Here is a 16,111-nt window from a genome sequence, read left to right as displayed (position 1 = left end):
GTTCCCGGGCGGCGGGCGGCCTCCGTGCCTTTGGAGCGCGGACCGGGCGGGGGCCCGAGCGTGCCCCCCTCGCCGGCCGTGTCCGTCCGTCGCCTTCGGCCTCCTCCTGGGAAGAGCGGCCGGCAAGTCCCTGCCCTGAAAGGAGGTGGAAGCGCCTCTCGGTTCCCGGGAGCTGCGCGGCATCCCCTCCGCAGACTTTCCGCTGGGATTCCGCTCTCGAGGAGGGTCGGGTGGGGAGGAGAGGAGGTGTCCCCTCTGGAAGCCGCCGCCGAGAGCTCTTCCAACCGGCCCCTCCAAGGAAAAAAGGGGGCCTCCGTGACCGACCTGCCTCCGGATCAATGTTGCCACGAATCGCCGAGCATCGCGAGGTGCAAATTTCGCCTTCTGGAACTTGTGCGGAGGCGAACGGGACGGCTGGGGCAGTTGGGCCAAAAGCTGCTTCCCAAAAGGGCTTGCATTTTGTATGGTGCAGTTCGGGGGTGGGGGTGGAATTGCTCCGGCTTGACGGTCGGAAATGCTCCGTGTGTTGCAACCTGCTCGTTGGTAGGTTGGATGCCCGGCTGGCAAGACCGACCGGGAGGGCAGAAACGCGTCGCTATTTCGCTTGGAGCTCGCGTTAGAAGCGAAGGGCTCGGTTCTTCTTTGTTAAGCTGAATGCAGCAAGGCATTGGAAGGGGGCGGGGCGGGGAGCGTTTCTGGGAAGTTGGGTCGGTCCCAGTGGAGGCAACGGGGAATCTAGAGCAGGGGTCTCCAACCTGGGCCCTTGAAGCCTGGAGGACTTCAACTCCCAGAATTCCCCAGCCAGCTGGGGAATTCTGGGAGTTGAAGTCCTCCAGGCTTCAAGGGGCCCAGGTTGGAGACCCCTGCCATAGAGAAGGGAGGCTAAAATCTCTCTTTCAAAAAGCTTTGTGTGTGTGCGTGTGCGGTTCAGTGGATGCCCGCTTCAAAGTGCCCACGGACACCCTTGCCCCGAAATTGCAGGCTGTGCGTTGATCTGGATTCCCAGGGGGACCCACCAGCGCCCACCTTGCACCGGGCAGGACCTCCTGAAGTCGGATTCCTGGTCTTGGGGAGACTGGCAGGGAGGGGCCATCCCTACGGCTTCCCCCTTTTATATCCAGTAGCCTCGTAGCCCCCCCCGTTTGCAAACCTCCCCTTGAAACCACCACTCGGGCATCCTCCTCTCTCCGCCCTGCTCAGGATCTTCCTGGGGTGCAAATCTGGGCCCGGCTGGTGGGAATCGAAGTCCTCCAAGGTCGGAGAGAGGGGCGCCAAGCCGCTTTCCCTGGAAGGCGCCCAGCGTTGCCCATTTGCCCCCCTTTTTTTGTGGGAGCGAGCGGTTCGTTGCCCGCTGGCCTTGCCTGCAAACCGAGCGGCTCTCTCGGGTTACGTCGCCCGCCCCCACTTTCCCTCGAGGGCTCGCCCGACCTTCTCCGCTCCCTCCGCGAACTGCCGATACTACGGGGGGGAAAACCTTCCGCCGCCGCTTCCAGTTAGCATCCCCGCGTTTAGAGTCCTTTGCAGGCGCTGCCGGCCGCGCCGTTGCAAACCCAGAAACAAAAAACACAAAATAGATCCAAACGTTTCCAAACGTTCCGAAACTGCGCCTTGTTTTCCCTTCGGTCGGCTTCGGGAAGAGAGGCGCCTCCGGCCTCTCCTGATTGGCTGCGGGCGCATTCCAGCCATAGCCCCCCCGGGGGCTCTAATCCCAGGGCAGGGCTGGTCAGTAACCCAAGAGCCCGGCGTTGCTGGGGGGGGGGGCGGCGGCGTGGGGGGGCTTTGTGCGTCTAGTGTGACCTCGGGCGAGATCACAAAGGGAGGCTCCGTGGATGCTCAGGTCCCGAAGGCTCTCGGGACCTGGATTCCCCGCGTTCAGAGGTCTCTCTCCCTCCCTGGGCACTTTAAGACTGGTGGCCTTCAACTCCCAGAAGATCCAGGGGAGGAGACATAGGCCGCCCTGGAGATCTGCACAATCTGCCTGCCCTGGGTCCTGGGCGACAGGTTTGGGGGCCAGCAAACAGGCGTTGGGATTCCTCTTTGGGATCCACCTGGCTCGCCAAGTTTAAAAGAGCAGCTTCTCTTGTGGACAGGGCGACCTTAGGGAGAGGGGCAAAGGCCACCGAGTGGACAACCGCCGAGGAAAAGGACTCTCAGCCCAGAATAACAGAGTTGGCTGGGGGGGACTTTGGAGAGGGAGCAGGAGATCCCATCCCAGAGGCCTCCAAACTTGCCAGCTATGCTGGCTGGAGAATTCGGGGAGTTGAAGTCCACCAGTCTTAAAGTGGCCAACTTTGGGGACCCCTGCCCTAAGCCATCCTGGACAAATGACCGTCCAAACTCTTCTTAAAAACCTCCAGTGTTGGGCCACTCACAACTCCAGGAGAAAGCTCTTCCATGGATTACTTGTTCTCGCTATCATAAAAATTTCCCTCTCAGTTCTAGGCTCTGCTGGCTGGAGAATTCTGGGAGTTGAAGTCCACCAGTCTTAAAATGGCCAAGTTTGGGGACCCCTCTGTCTTGTTGGACAGGCAGATTTGAGTTGGGCAGAGCGGGGCCCAGACTTGGCTGGCTCTTGCCAGTGGTGGGCTTAATATTACGGACTGCCCTGCTGTGTCTCCTGGGAGCTGTGGCTGCAGCTTCTTTCTTTCTTGAGTAGCTCGCCTTGCTAAAAGAAACGGGGCAGGGTCTCTCTCTCTCTCTCTCTCCCCCTCCCTCCCTCCCTGTTGCAGAATGGGAAGGGGATTACTTCAGCTCTCCTGGACAGGCCGGTCTCCCCCATTCACCTGCATTTGGGGTGAAAGTCCCACGGGGGCTCCTCTGCCCAAGGCCTCCCCTCCCTGGCTCAGTTCCATGACAAATCTGGAAAGATGGGTGCAAAGCCCAGCTGGCAGGACGGAACCAACCTTGGCCCATTCCTGAAATGTCGGAGGCAGCTGTGTAAACTGTGCCGTCTTGCACTAATGGGAAATCCCCTGATGAGGGCCTTGAGTTTTGTTGTGGGGAACAAAAGAAAGCCACGTAATCTGCACCATCGATCTGGCTAAGAGGCGGGGCTGGACGTCGGCGCATATTTCTCTGGTTATGTGCATCTCAAATACAGACTGATGTGCTTTCGGTCTGTATCAAGTACAGTGGAGTTTTCAGCCACACAAGAGTTATAGCTATCACACTGGAAGCAGCAGTGTCATATCTCCGTTGCAGCCAGTACAATGTTGACTTCCTAACGTTTGAATGAGGATATCTTTTTTTCCTTTGGAGGAGAGTCAAGGAAGAAAATTTTTGAGCGACAAGGAACAACTTTTTCTGTTAATACCTTAATTTTCTGGCCCCTTTCTTCAATTTTCCCCTGTTATTCTGTTCATCCTGTCTCAGGAACAAGTAATGTAAGGATCTGTTGCTTGTCAGCCCCTGCGAACAAGAACCAGCTTCACTGATAGCAGTGGGGAAGATCCAGGCAGCTGGTGGCAGCTTTGGGGGAGCTGAGTGGAAATGAAGGCACCTCCAGTGCCAAGGAGAAGAAAAGAGGTGAACCAGAGCACGCCTTAGTATGTGCCTACCTTTGGTGGGCGCATACCCTGTGCTAATAAGAGGGTCGGCGCATCATTGCTGCTCTCTTGGCATGCTGGTGGGTGTTTGGAGAGCCAGTTCTCTGCTAAGGAATCTTAGGCATCTTCCCAAAGCTTCTTACAGGCTGCTATGATCAAAAATCTGGTTGCTGTGATCATTTTGCTGCCAGGGTTGTCCAGGTTTGTTCACGTCTTCAGGGTAGGATCCAGGATGATGGACTTACTTGGTTAGCTGGATTTCTTTTGAGCTGTGATTTGGGAAAGTGATTTGGAGTAGGGGTCTCCAACCGTGGCAACTTAAGACTTGTGGACTTCAACTCCCAGAGTTCCTCAGCCAGCTTTGCAGAATTCTGGAAGTTGAAATCCACAAGTTGCCAAGGTTGGAGACCCCTGATTTGGGTCTCCTAAGATTTCTCCTGCAGGCTGTATCTCTATTTCTCTTAGTTTCTGGTGGAGGGACTAGTGTTTAGATAACCATCTCCTGGTTTCCAACCTTCCTCTGAAGCCTGGATATATAGGAGAGGTGGCCTTGGTGGCATGAGTGGGGGACACTGGCTGGGACCTGGATCTGGTCTGCAGTGTTTGAACACGGTATTCTTATGGCGGTTAGAGCTCTGTATCGCAGTAATTCCGCTCAGGGGCTGATTGCTAAGTAGATGCTGCTTTGTGTGTGGTTCTCTACTCCAGTGGTGTCCCTTGCTGGGATGACGGCACTCCTGAAGGAGCTCGCATGTGACTCAGGGGTGGGATTCAAATTTTTTTACTACCGCTTCTGTGTGCGTGGCTTGGTGGGCGTGGCAGGGGAAGGAGACTGTAAAATCTCCAGACAGAGGTGGGATTGGCCGGTTCTCTGAACTACTCAAAAGTTCCGCTTCCGGTTCTCCAGCACTGGTCAAGGACCTGCTGAATTCACCCCCTCTGGTGTGACTTCATTCTGAACTCCTGCCTCCTTTTAGAACAGCAGATGGGATGCTATAGGCAGTGGGAGGACCTTGCTGCAGTGATTCACACTCTGGGCCCGCCTATTTAGACTTTGCCACCAAGAAGAGGGAGTCGAGCTATTCTCCAAAGACACCAGAGGGCAGGACAAGAAACAATGGATGGAAACTCATCAAGGAGAGAAGCAACCTGGAATTGAGGAGGAATTTCCTAACAATGAGAACAGCTAACCAGTGGGACCGCTTGCCACCGGAAGTTGTGAATGCACCATTGCTGGAAGTTTTAAGAAGAGATTGGACAAACGATTTGTGTAAAATGGTATACACAAGCAGCAGGGGGTTGGACTAGAAGACCTCCAGGGTCCCTTCCAACTCTGTCATTCTACTCTATTCTACTTTGGCATGCTCTGGGTAGGACTGCCTTTGAAGATGACTCAGAGACTGCAGTTCGTCCAGAGTGCGATGGCTTGCATGCTAATTGGAACTGGCGTTTGCTGATAGGCGAATGTTACCCTGGTGCTGTGGACTGTACGCTGCTTGCCAGTAGTTTTTCTGAATGAAACCCCGAGTGGTGTGCTTACCTATAAAGCCGCCTGTGACTCGGGGCCAAGGTAGCTACAGGATTCCGCTCCATGAATTCTACCCTTGGAATTGGCCCAGCCAATCTGATTTACCTGGGAGAAGCTGCTAGTCCTGCTGCACTAATAGGGGGCTGTGTGTGTGTGTGTGTGTGTGTGTGTGTGTGCTTGAAGCTCAGTGGCGCACTGTCTTCTTGGTGGGGACTCCACTCCTTTGGACAGCCAGTTGCATTCTAGAAGCCGCTCAAAACTGAGCTGTCCTGGAGGATGTTAGGACCACGATTGCATGTTGGTTGGATTACCTATATTTTGTTTCATTCTGCTTTTGATGGATTTCTGGGCTTTTTAATTTTTATCATGCATTGTTTATTGTGCATCTTTTTCTTGTAAGTCCTTAGAGATTGCAATGGTCTATGCATGAAATAAATCAGTCTTATGATATAAAATATACATTTAACGTTTTTCTTAAAAACTAAAACCACTGACTTGTTAGAAACAAATACTCTGATTCTTTACTGGAAATTTTGTTTAATTTGTTATTATTCCCGCTATATTTTGGCGGGTTCATAAAAATCTATTTTTTAACATTGCAAATGTTTTACGTTCAAAATTATCGGAGTTTTCTCTAGTTGACAGTGCATCACTCCAAAGTGAAAATACATTAAATGTTTTAATGGAATTTATTGCCATTCCACAGTTTTACAAGTTACCTTGTATATAGCTTTGAAGGTATACTTAGCAGTAAGTTGACTGCGCTAAACTAATTTTCAGCCTTTAAAAATGTTTTAGAGTCACATTTTCATGAGAGAATAAATCGGATTTATTACCCAGTAACATTCACATATGTTAGGCTGCCTTTAATGTTAGGAACACAAACAATTCCCAGGATAACCAGGACATAATATGTGCCAAAATTTAGAGGCTTCTAATAGAAACATAACGGTTGTATATGTTACACTCATTTTCAATCCAAAAAAATACCACATTGATATATAAGCCCAATGATTCAAATAGAAGCCCTCACATATGGGAACCTCAGTTTAAAAAGAGAAAATTTGGCGATCTAGTAATTCCATAAAAAAAAAAAAATCAATTAGCTTACTAGTTTGTTTAAAGTACCAGGGATCCTGATTACAAGAAAACTGCAAGGGATAGTCCAAGAAGTGGCCAGAAGTAAAAAAAAAACATGTTTTGAAAGCACTCCCCTCTCCCCCCAAAAAGATATTAGATTTATTTATATTTATTGCGCATCTGAAAATGTAATTTATTATTTAATTTGGCTTTTATCCTGCCCTTATTTTGAATCAACTCAAGATGTAGCCCACAACACATGATCCTAATGGAGCTGCCCATTATTATAAATTGGGTCAGTCATGTGCCTTACCTTATCTTACGACCGTTTCTGTGGCTAGGTTGTTAAGCAAACCTGTTGTTTGTTACGTGCGGTGTTGTCAAAAACAAGAAATAACGTTCAAGAAGTGTAATAAAATGTCATGTGACTGCATGGTGCCGCAAACTGCAGTAAATGTGGCAGCATTTAGGTCGAATGAATTACCTGTCAGAGGTCTTATTTTGGCAAAGGCAGAATTGGGTGACAAATCACAGTTTGCCCAGTCTTAAAATAGTGATTCTATAGTCCTCCCCTCACACTATTAGAAACCTGCCCCAGAATCCCTCCTGGATTATTTAATACTTCTGCAGCATCAAAGATACGTCATAATCCTTCAGCTGAACTTTAGAAAATGCATTTTGTTTTTAAAAGTTTGAAGCTTGTTGTCAGGTATGTTTAATTCAAACTCTAAAGTGTGTGGGAGAGGGAGCACTAAAATCCAAAAGGTGAGGATTTCCACGGACTCATTATATGTTTTATCAGCAGAGTCTTTAATTGTATCTATTGTGTGATTTCAATTGAGAAACCAACATTTTTTCCTGGCTCTTCTGACAGTTCCCAACTCAAGCTTTTAATACACCTCATTAACTCCTCCGCTTCAGGTGCACCCAGTTGATCAAGTTCCAGAGTGATTTATTGGAAGCCACTACAGAATTTCATATTTGATTTCTCACATAGATGAAGAGATTTTTCCTTAACCTTCCTTTCTAGATTTCAGTGGCAGATGTTTTTATTCCTTCCTTCTACGAGGATAGACTCCCATTGTGTAAAAAGCTTTAAAATCCCCAATTTTAAATGTATTTGTTATTTGAAAAAAAAATATATGTTGAAATATTTTATTGGTGGTCAGAAAATTTGAGAAACATTTGATTGTGATGCATTAAAAAAACAATTTTAAGCTTGCTAGAAATTTTCTTCGTAAAGACCATCCAAACAGGATATTATAAGAGAATCTGTAAAATAATTGTCTAGCCCCTGTACTAAAGCTCAGAATATTAAAAAATAATCCAAATAAACAAATGAATGCTGAAAAAATAGGAGTTTCCAAAAAAAGTTACATCCTCATTATCCTAAATTAATGCTGTCCAGATGTCAACTGCATTAAATTTCTTTCTATAAGTGCAGAGGGCACTCCCGCTCTGCAATATTTTTTTCTTAGAAACTATGATCATCCATTGTAGAGTCCAAAAAATTGAATTCCTTGACCTTAAATATATGGTTTGCCATTTAAATTAAAACCATGCAAAAAATCCAACATTTCTAACCAAGATTATTACTAGTATTATTTTTTTTATAGTTTGTCACACAGTCAGCCAGATGTTTAAACCGGATTTGGCATTTTTATCATCCTGCCAAGTCCTTCCCAAGTGGAATGGGCCAACTCAGCACAGCCAGTTCACTGCTGCCAGCTTGGCACTGCCAAGTCGCCTCTGCCAACTCACCACTGACAAGTCATTGCAGGATAACGCAACAAGGCCAATTTGCTGCAAGGACAACTCGCCGGAGTTGGCAGCCGGAGGGACAGCCCTGGGACACTACTGCCAAATAGCCTGTGGTGGCGGGGTTGTGAAAATGGGATGTGCCCAGCCTCTGCCACCCCCTCACCCGCTGGTGCTGAACAGCCCATGGTGGTAGAGTATATGAACACCGGACATGCTGGGCCTCGGCCACTCTGCCCACCCACCTGCCAGGTGGATTGTCTGGCTCTTCCTCTGACTGTGGGCAGAGTTTTGCCTGCAATACTGCCCTTTAACCACTGTGCCACCAGGGCTCCAACAAGATCTGTTAATAGCTAAGGGCACAAGATTTGAAGAAAGAATTAAAAGGGTTAATTCTAGATGCACAAGACCAAAACATACGAATAAATGCATACAAAGCAGGAGTTGAGAAGATGGAAATATACACCAAATGCTCCCTCTGTAAGAAACTGAAGAAATAGTGGACCATCCAGTTAGCTGTTGCAAGAAAAAAACCGCACAGATTGACTTCAAGCAACGTTATGGGGAAAAAAAGCAACAATGGTGCCTTGGAATACCGTTTGCCTGCAAGCAGGAACTGGTGGGAGCACAAAAAATGATACAAAATGAAAAAGCTAAAGTGCTCCGGGACTTCAGAATTTAAGTGGACATGCCTCTGCCGAATAACACTCCAAACTTAACAAATGTTGATTGAAGTCTGGATACTGGACATTGCAATACAGGGAGATAGCAGAAGACAAAACAAATTGGAGGAAGCCTTGGGTGCTATCCAAAAACATCTGGAACATCATCACTTGGACACCATCTTTGGCACTGACCAAATCACCACCAGCCAATTGCAAAAGGCATCTTTATTTGGAACATCTTAGATTCTGTGATGATATCTTTAACAGCACCAAACAATCTAATCTAACTCAGGTTCTTGGGAATGACTCAGTAAAAATGCCAAATCCAGCCTAAACATCTGGCTGACTGTGCGATCAGCCATTAGAATGAATGAAGGGCTGCATCAATATTTGGAAATATTGAATTTGTTGAATCTGAATATGCCAATTTTACAAAAAAAAAACACCATTTGGAGCTGTGTATATGGTTAGACATAACCTTAATAATTCTTCAGTCCTCGGTTAAGGATTTGAATTACTTTTCACTGTTCTTAGACTAATGAGTAAAACTACATGAAAAATATCCATATAATAATGATGGATGATGGAATGGTTTGGTGAATATGGATTTGAAGTTTAGTTCTGAAAATGACAGGAACAGCATATATGGCCGAAAGTAAGCCTGCACAGGTGTAAATGGGGAGCTGGCCTGTGACCCTACTCAAGGCAAGTGCGCAAAACTCTGAATCTGGATGGGGAGCTGGCCTTTGTGGTAGGGAGAGGAGTTGAACCGGAAGCCAATTAGGGTAAAGGACCATCCAAAGTCTGGTTGGCTTGACTTTGGCACGACCTTTATAGCAGGGGTCTCCAACCTTGGCCAGTTGAAAACTTGTGGACTTCAACTCTCAGAATTCCTCAGCCAGCAAAGGGAGTTGAAGTCCACAAGTCTTCAAGTGGCCAAGGTTGGAGACCCCTTCCTTATGGTATATCTTACAGTAGGAGTTAAGTTGCTGGTTACCAAATCTCTGCTTTGGTTTCTCCTGCAGAGAAATGTTCAGGGAAGGCTGATAGTTTGTTGTGATGTGGATGTTTGAAATGTTCCACTTAAAGCCTGGAGGTGCAGCAGCTTCTCAGTCCAAAACTCTGAGGCAGGTGTTGCTACTTGGGAAGGGGCTGCAAGTTGTGTGTGTGTGTGAGAGAGGGGGGGGAGGGAGGGGGAGGGGGAAGAGAGAGATGGAATGACTTAGCCTGAAGGAAAAGGAAAACATCTGATTTTCCTTGCTGACTTTTGTCTGAGCTTTGTCTTACCGTCTGCCAATAAAATACTTTTATTTGGGAGAACGAAACTCGATACTGAAAAAAATGAGCTTAAAAGGAGATTCCCTCGTAAAAATAGAAAGCCCCAAAAGAATAACTAGGCAATTAGTTGTGTTATAAAATGTATACCGTAATCACAATGATTCCTATAGAAACATAATAAAGCTGGTATCGCCAGAGAGGTGTTGCCAGGGACTTCCAAACGCACAACAGGCTTGATGTAAGCATGAGGGAAAATGAAAACCATGACACATTTCCTAACTAGCTGAGAAGGAAATATTTAGGAGAGTAATTTCAGTCTGCTGGGGTTCCCTCCTGTGCTGCTTGGGAGGAAGGGTGGCATCACCCAAAATAAGTGCTGATGTGTAGAGGAAGATCCAGGGGAGGAGACATACGCCGCCCTTGAGAAGTGCACAACTGCCTGCAGTGGGTCCTGTGCGCCAGATTTTGGGACTCTCAGTCCAGTATAACAGAGTTGGTTGGGAGGGTCACTGGAAATAGAGCAGGGGTCCCCAAACTTGGCCACTTTAAGACTTATGGACTTCAATGAAGTCCATAAGTCTTAAAGTGGCCAAGTTTGGGGATCCCTGCTCTATACCATTCTGGACAAATTACCGTCCAAATTCTTTTTAAAAGCTTCCAGTGTTGGGCCACTCACAACTCCAGGAGAAAGCTGTTCCATGGATTAGTTTTTCTCGCTATCAGAAATTTTTTTCCCATCAGTTCTAGGCTGGGACTCTCTTTGTTCAGCTTCCATCTTCTTGTCCTGCCCTCCAATGCTCTATTTGTTTATTTAGGAGGTTTGTATTGCTGCCTGTTCTCCTATGGCGACTCGAAGTGGCTTACGAGAATATAAAAACATCATACATAAAACAACAAAACTAATAAAAGAGAGAATCATCATCATCAACATCTATAATAAAATAACCCCCGCCCTGGCAGCAACACATCATACAAGCCACTTAGTGAGCTCCATCCTGCTCTGAGTACCCCGGGCCCACTGGCAGCACCAGGTCTTTGGAGAGTGGCTCAATCTCTCCTTCCCAGAAAGAAGCCTTCCTTAGTTTTATGGAGACTAAAAGGAGAGGAGGGGATTAATACTTCCAGTCTTGCAAGGTTCTGTTAAAATATGAATAGCCTAATAGCCAAACAATAGAGTTAATACTCATAGTTGTACTTGGTGTCTGGGTTGGACCTGTAAGGGCTAGCATCCTCTCCTGGTCTCATTTGGCTTATCACACCTACGTTTCAGGAGTTTATTATTTAATAATTTTTTGACCCGCTGAAATCAAGAACCAATTCTTAGGGGGCCTGCAGTAAAAAGGAAAACGAAAAATATACACTGCCATCAAATCTGAAAGCAGTCGAGACCATCTCCTTGGCAGTGACAGTCCTCTGTGCCCACAGCCCTCTCAAGAGGCATCCTGGGGAAATGGTTCTGTGAAGGAGGACAATGTCTTTCGTCCCACCTGGTGAGCTTAACCCTCCAGCATCCTCAGCCAGGCTGATCCTCTGTGGCAGAGAAAGTTATCCTGGGGATGCCTGGAGCTAACATTGGTCAGCTGAAAACTAGCATTTCATAGATTCAGTTTAGCACAGGCAGATCCGGTAATAGTAAACAGGGCCTTTTGTTTAACAGGGGTTCCTATAATAAGCCTTGCCCTTAATGCTCCTCCTGCCCCAGTTAATTCTTAGGTGAGTCAGATTAGAGGTTACTCGAGACAAGCCGTAGTTAGGCATAAGGGTGGGGGCTATGAATTCCTAACTTTTCCCCAGTTCCTCCTAAGTCATGGTGCTGGAAATGCCCTGAGAATAGCAGCGGCCACGGCGCTTCCAACATCGATCCAAAGGTGAGGACTAGGAGATCCAGCAGGTGGCCTGTGAGGCAGCCAGACAGGTGGTCTCCCCTCTTCAGTTGCTGCTCCTTGAATTTCCAGAGGCTCCAACCTTTCTGCAGACAAGGAGCCTCGCCCTCACCCCACCCTTCGTGAGGTGGGCCTTCATCTCCGCCTGCAATCTTGCACGCAAGGTGTGGTTGTCCCCCAGGGTATGTGGGAGAGGTAGTCCCACTTGACAGCCCTTTTCTGTAGTTGTTCTGAGTCTCTCTCTCTCTCTCTCTCTCTCTCTCTGTGTGTGTGTGTGTGTGTGTGTATCTGTGTAGTAGAGAAGAGCTGGTGTTCCTGATAAAGTGGTGGAAAAGTTACGCTGTGGGCAAGTGGGGCTGGCTCACTAGCAGTTTCCCCTTTTTACCCTTGGAGATTGCTGCGTATGGGGAGTCCAGTGTGGAGAGGACCCCTCTTCTGGGCACAGCAACCCCTCAGACTGCAAATGTTTGCAGGCATGCCAGAGAGCCCGTGGCATTGTACTGGCGGGCGGGCGCTTGAGGAGTGACATTGCATGCCTGGACGAGGAGACCCAGGGGAGAGTAACCCTTCAAGGGGTTACCGGGGGCAGTGCTGAAAAGGCAGCTGGATGGACAGCTGGGTCCCTCAGCCACCAGGGACCCAAAAGCCGTTACTGTCCAGTTGTGTTTTCATATGACCGGGGGAATCCATGGAGGGAGCACATGAGCTGGCACCTGTTACACACACGGAACAAAAAGGCTTCTGTGTGTACTCATGCCACACTTCCTTTGGCTTTGTCAATGACACCACACAGGTAGTCCTTGACTTACGACCACCATGGAGCCCAGAATTTCTCTTGCTACGCAACACAGGTGTTCAGTGAATTTTGCCCCTTGCCAGAGTTGTTAAATGAATCGCTGTAGTTAACACGTGGCTCAGTGAATCTGGCTTCTTCCCCATTGACTTCGCTCACCAGAAGATCGCGAAAGGGGATCCCAGGAGACACTGCGGCCACCCGAAATATGAAGTCAGTTGCCAACCATGTTGAATTTGGATCGTTTGACTGTAAGGATGCCGCAATAGTTGTGAGTGAAAAAACGCTCGTAAGTTACTTTTTTTCCGTGCCTTTGAACAAGTCACTAAATGAATTGTGGTACATTGAAGGCTACCTATACTCATATAGCTGCCCCTCTCACAAAATGTGACTCTGGATGGAGTAGAATAAAATGATAGCACAGAAAACATTAGAAAACATTCCAGAGTTTCAGTCATCCACATTATTGTGAAAAAGGCTAAGCGAGAGCATCTGAGGGTACAGACAGTGGAGTAGCCCCACCTACATGAAGCTGCACTCCTGGCCCTGCCTAACCCATCACCCCCTCTTGCTCACATCATTGTAGTCGCCTAGCTCCCTATATCACACCGCCTCTACCTAATCGATCCCCACCTTGTGCACTCCTACCATCCACCCAGCTCGCTCCCGTGGGCCCCATCTGATCCCTGACCCGGTCTGCCACAAACACTACATTCTGCTGCGGCTTCTGCCCCATCGATCGCCCAGCTGTCACTGCTTTAGCCTTCGACATGAGAATGGAGCCGCGATGCCTCCCTAACATCAGAAGCAGCACGACGCCAGCAGCAGCAGTGAATTCGGCCCATTGCCCGGGAGCCGCTGAAGGGGACTCCCTCCGGTGAAGTGGCGGGCTCCGAGGTGAGCAATGCCGCACTCAGAGCCTGACAGGGACATGCTGATTCAAGTTCGCTCAGGTGTCCACAGATGCTGCCCATCTGGGTCCCGTGTGTGTGTGTGTGTGTGTGTGTGTGTGTGTGTGTGTGTGTGTGTGAGAGAGAGAGAGAGAGAGAGAGAGAAATACCACAGTGCAGGCTATTCCAGTCTAAACCTGGTGGCTTATTAAATGTTTCATGCAAAAACAAGCCATGACTTTACTTGGGCATATTTCTGGCTCGGGCCAATTAATTAATTTAGCAATAAAATTAAAACGGCTGTCAAACAGGTACAGACAAATCCCGCTAAATGCATCCTTGTGCCGTGTTGTTTTGTGGAACAGAGAGGCCCCAAAAACTGAGGCGGCATTGTGTAAAGGTTGCGTTAGTTTGTTTGGGCAGTGGTGATTCATGAGCTCCGTCTTTGGTTCTGCCAAGAATGGAGTGGGCGGACGGGCCTTCTTCTCCACTTCCCGACCCAGGTCGGCCCTTCCTCAATGGCAGAAGGAAAAGATCCACAAGGGACCACCAGGTGTGGCAAGCATTTCTCCCTCTCTCTCTGCTGCTTCCCCCCCCACCCCCAAAGGCTGGCGCTGTGCTGACTGCTTCCCTCACAAGCGCCTGGGGCACCCGGCAGTTGTGTGTGTCTATGTGGGGCACCTGGCTGCGTGGCCCCACAGCGGCCTCGGGAGCCTTGGAGGGAGGCCTTTTCAAAGCACTGGAGGCTCTTCATATCTGACCGGATCCAAACTAGGAGAAAGTTGGGTGTTGATGATGGCGTCTTCACATGAGCGGTCTTGCATTGCGATTAATGGCTTTTTCAGGTGGAGTGACAAATCATAATGGTTTGTGAAGAGGGGAATAAGGGAAGGATTGCTGTCATGAAGGCTTACCTTGAGAATTTATATCCAAACTATTGGGAGCGTTTCCTTCTCCTGATACCCAGTGATTTTGTGAGTGGTATTTTGTATTCTAGAATCAGTTTGAAAAACAAGTGATATTACGCAGAGTGCCACCTCCTGTGTTTGTTGAAGTATCATCTAAAACCGCATACTATAGTACAGGTAATCCTTGACTTATGACTACAGTTGAGCCCCAGATTTCTATTTTTAAATGAGACATTTGTCAAGTGCGTTTTGCCGCATTTTACGACCTTTCTTGCCCCCATGTCAACTAAAAAAATACCTCTTTGGTCTTTTTAGTTGCTAGCAGAAAGGGAGTGGAAGAAAATAGTGCATTCCTCAAATGCTTCAGGTAATTGCTAGGCAGCGAAGCTGTTGGCGGGCAAGACTATTACTGGAGAGCTATGGATGTGTCCCATTGGAGAATATACATCCAGGGCGTGGGGGGAAGACCAGGGTCAAGGGGGGAAATGAATGATATGTCTTAGAGTCGGCTGCACCCAGGTAACGCTGACATGGTCACTCCTAATAAATCAGTTTTCTTTTACTCTGAGAGATGCGGCTGGAGACTTATGATTTGAATGGGAATGGATTTGTCAGAGTCCTGACACACCATTGTTAAGTGAATCACTGCAGTTGATAGGTTAGTAACCTGGTTGTTAAGTGAATCTGTCTTCTCCATTGACTTTGCCCATGAGAAGGTCGCAAAACATGACCTTGTGACACAACAACCATCATGAATCAGTTGCCAAGTATCTTGAGGTTTGATCACGTGGTCGTGGGGATGCTGCAGAGGTCGTAACTGGGAAAAACAGCCTTAAGTCACATTTTTCAGTGCTGTTGTAACTTCAAATAGTCACTAAACAAACTGTCGTAAGTTGAGGACTACCTGTACTTGTCTGTGTGGCTCCAGCTTAAAACATGGCAACTTCCGTGGAGGGAAGAGGAGATCACTAGAAGATGCTCCACAGCTCAACGGTAGAGACTTGGGTGGGCAAACCAGTGTGGAAATGCTCCACAGTTTCAAGAAAACAGGCGCTCCCACTTCTGTGCCGGTTGCGGTGGAGGTAGCAATAAGTTGGCAGCTCCCAGACCCATCCGGTGCTGCGATGGATGGGCAGAGCTGAGCCAATTCCAGAATGCTGCAGACGCGTCTTGTGGGAAATTCCCTTGTCCTCCCTTGGGATGCTATCCAATTTGGGGCCCAGGGTAAAGTAGACTGGAGGGTCAGCCAGACTGGAGAAGGGCCAATTTGTCCCGTCCTCTGTTGAGTTACTCATAGATTTCTTGGCACTTGTATCTTTTGATTGTTGGCTGATGGCAGCACAGGCTTGCTTCCAGCTTTCATCCTCTCCCCCTTCATGGATGTCCACTCCGTAAGCAGCCAATAACTTTCTACCTTTCTCTTTGTCCTGTCCGGGATGGTGGAAAAATGGCTGAGAAGGTCCTCTCTGGGATGGAGTAATGCTGGTGTAACGCTTGTGAGCTGGTCCTTAAAGAAGCGCGAGTCGTTGGTCCAGAGTTGCTTGACTGCGATCTCCCGGCTTCCATCACGACGACATTGATGTAGACGAAGAAAGAGGCCTCCCTGAAAGTTAGACAGGGAGGAAACGGAGACGATCCTTCCGAGAAGCTTTCTTTTTGCGGGGGAGGGAGGCAAAACCCCACAGTGTTCTAGAGAGGGAGCCCCACGGCACGCAGGCTGGAAGCCCCCCCCCCACTGTGGCCTTTGGGGCCTCTTAGGCACGGATATGTGCTGCAACGCGTC

The 16,111-nt window shown here is 48.3% G+C and overlaps 1 protein-coding gene across 1 annotated transcript in view; it reads left to right on the top strand.

Moving 5' to 3' along the window:
* EFNB1 (ephrin B1) overlaps nt 1–16,111 on the top strand; it is an 85,253-nt gene that overhangs the window by 582 nt on the left and 68,560 nt on the right. The gene's annotated exons all lie outside the window — the stretch shown is intronic.

Source organism: Pseudonaja textilis, chromosome 12 (genome assembly GCF_049901715.1).
Source record: "Pseudonaja textilis isolate UNSWEBS1 chromosome 12, rPseTex1.2, whole genome shotgun sequence".
NCBI lineage: Eukaryota > Metazoa > Chordata > Lepidosauria > Squamata > Elapidae > Pseudonaja > Pseudonaja textilis.
The sequence above is the reverse complement of the archived record's forward strand: the minus strand, read 5'-3'. Positions and strand labels throughout refer to the sequence as shown.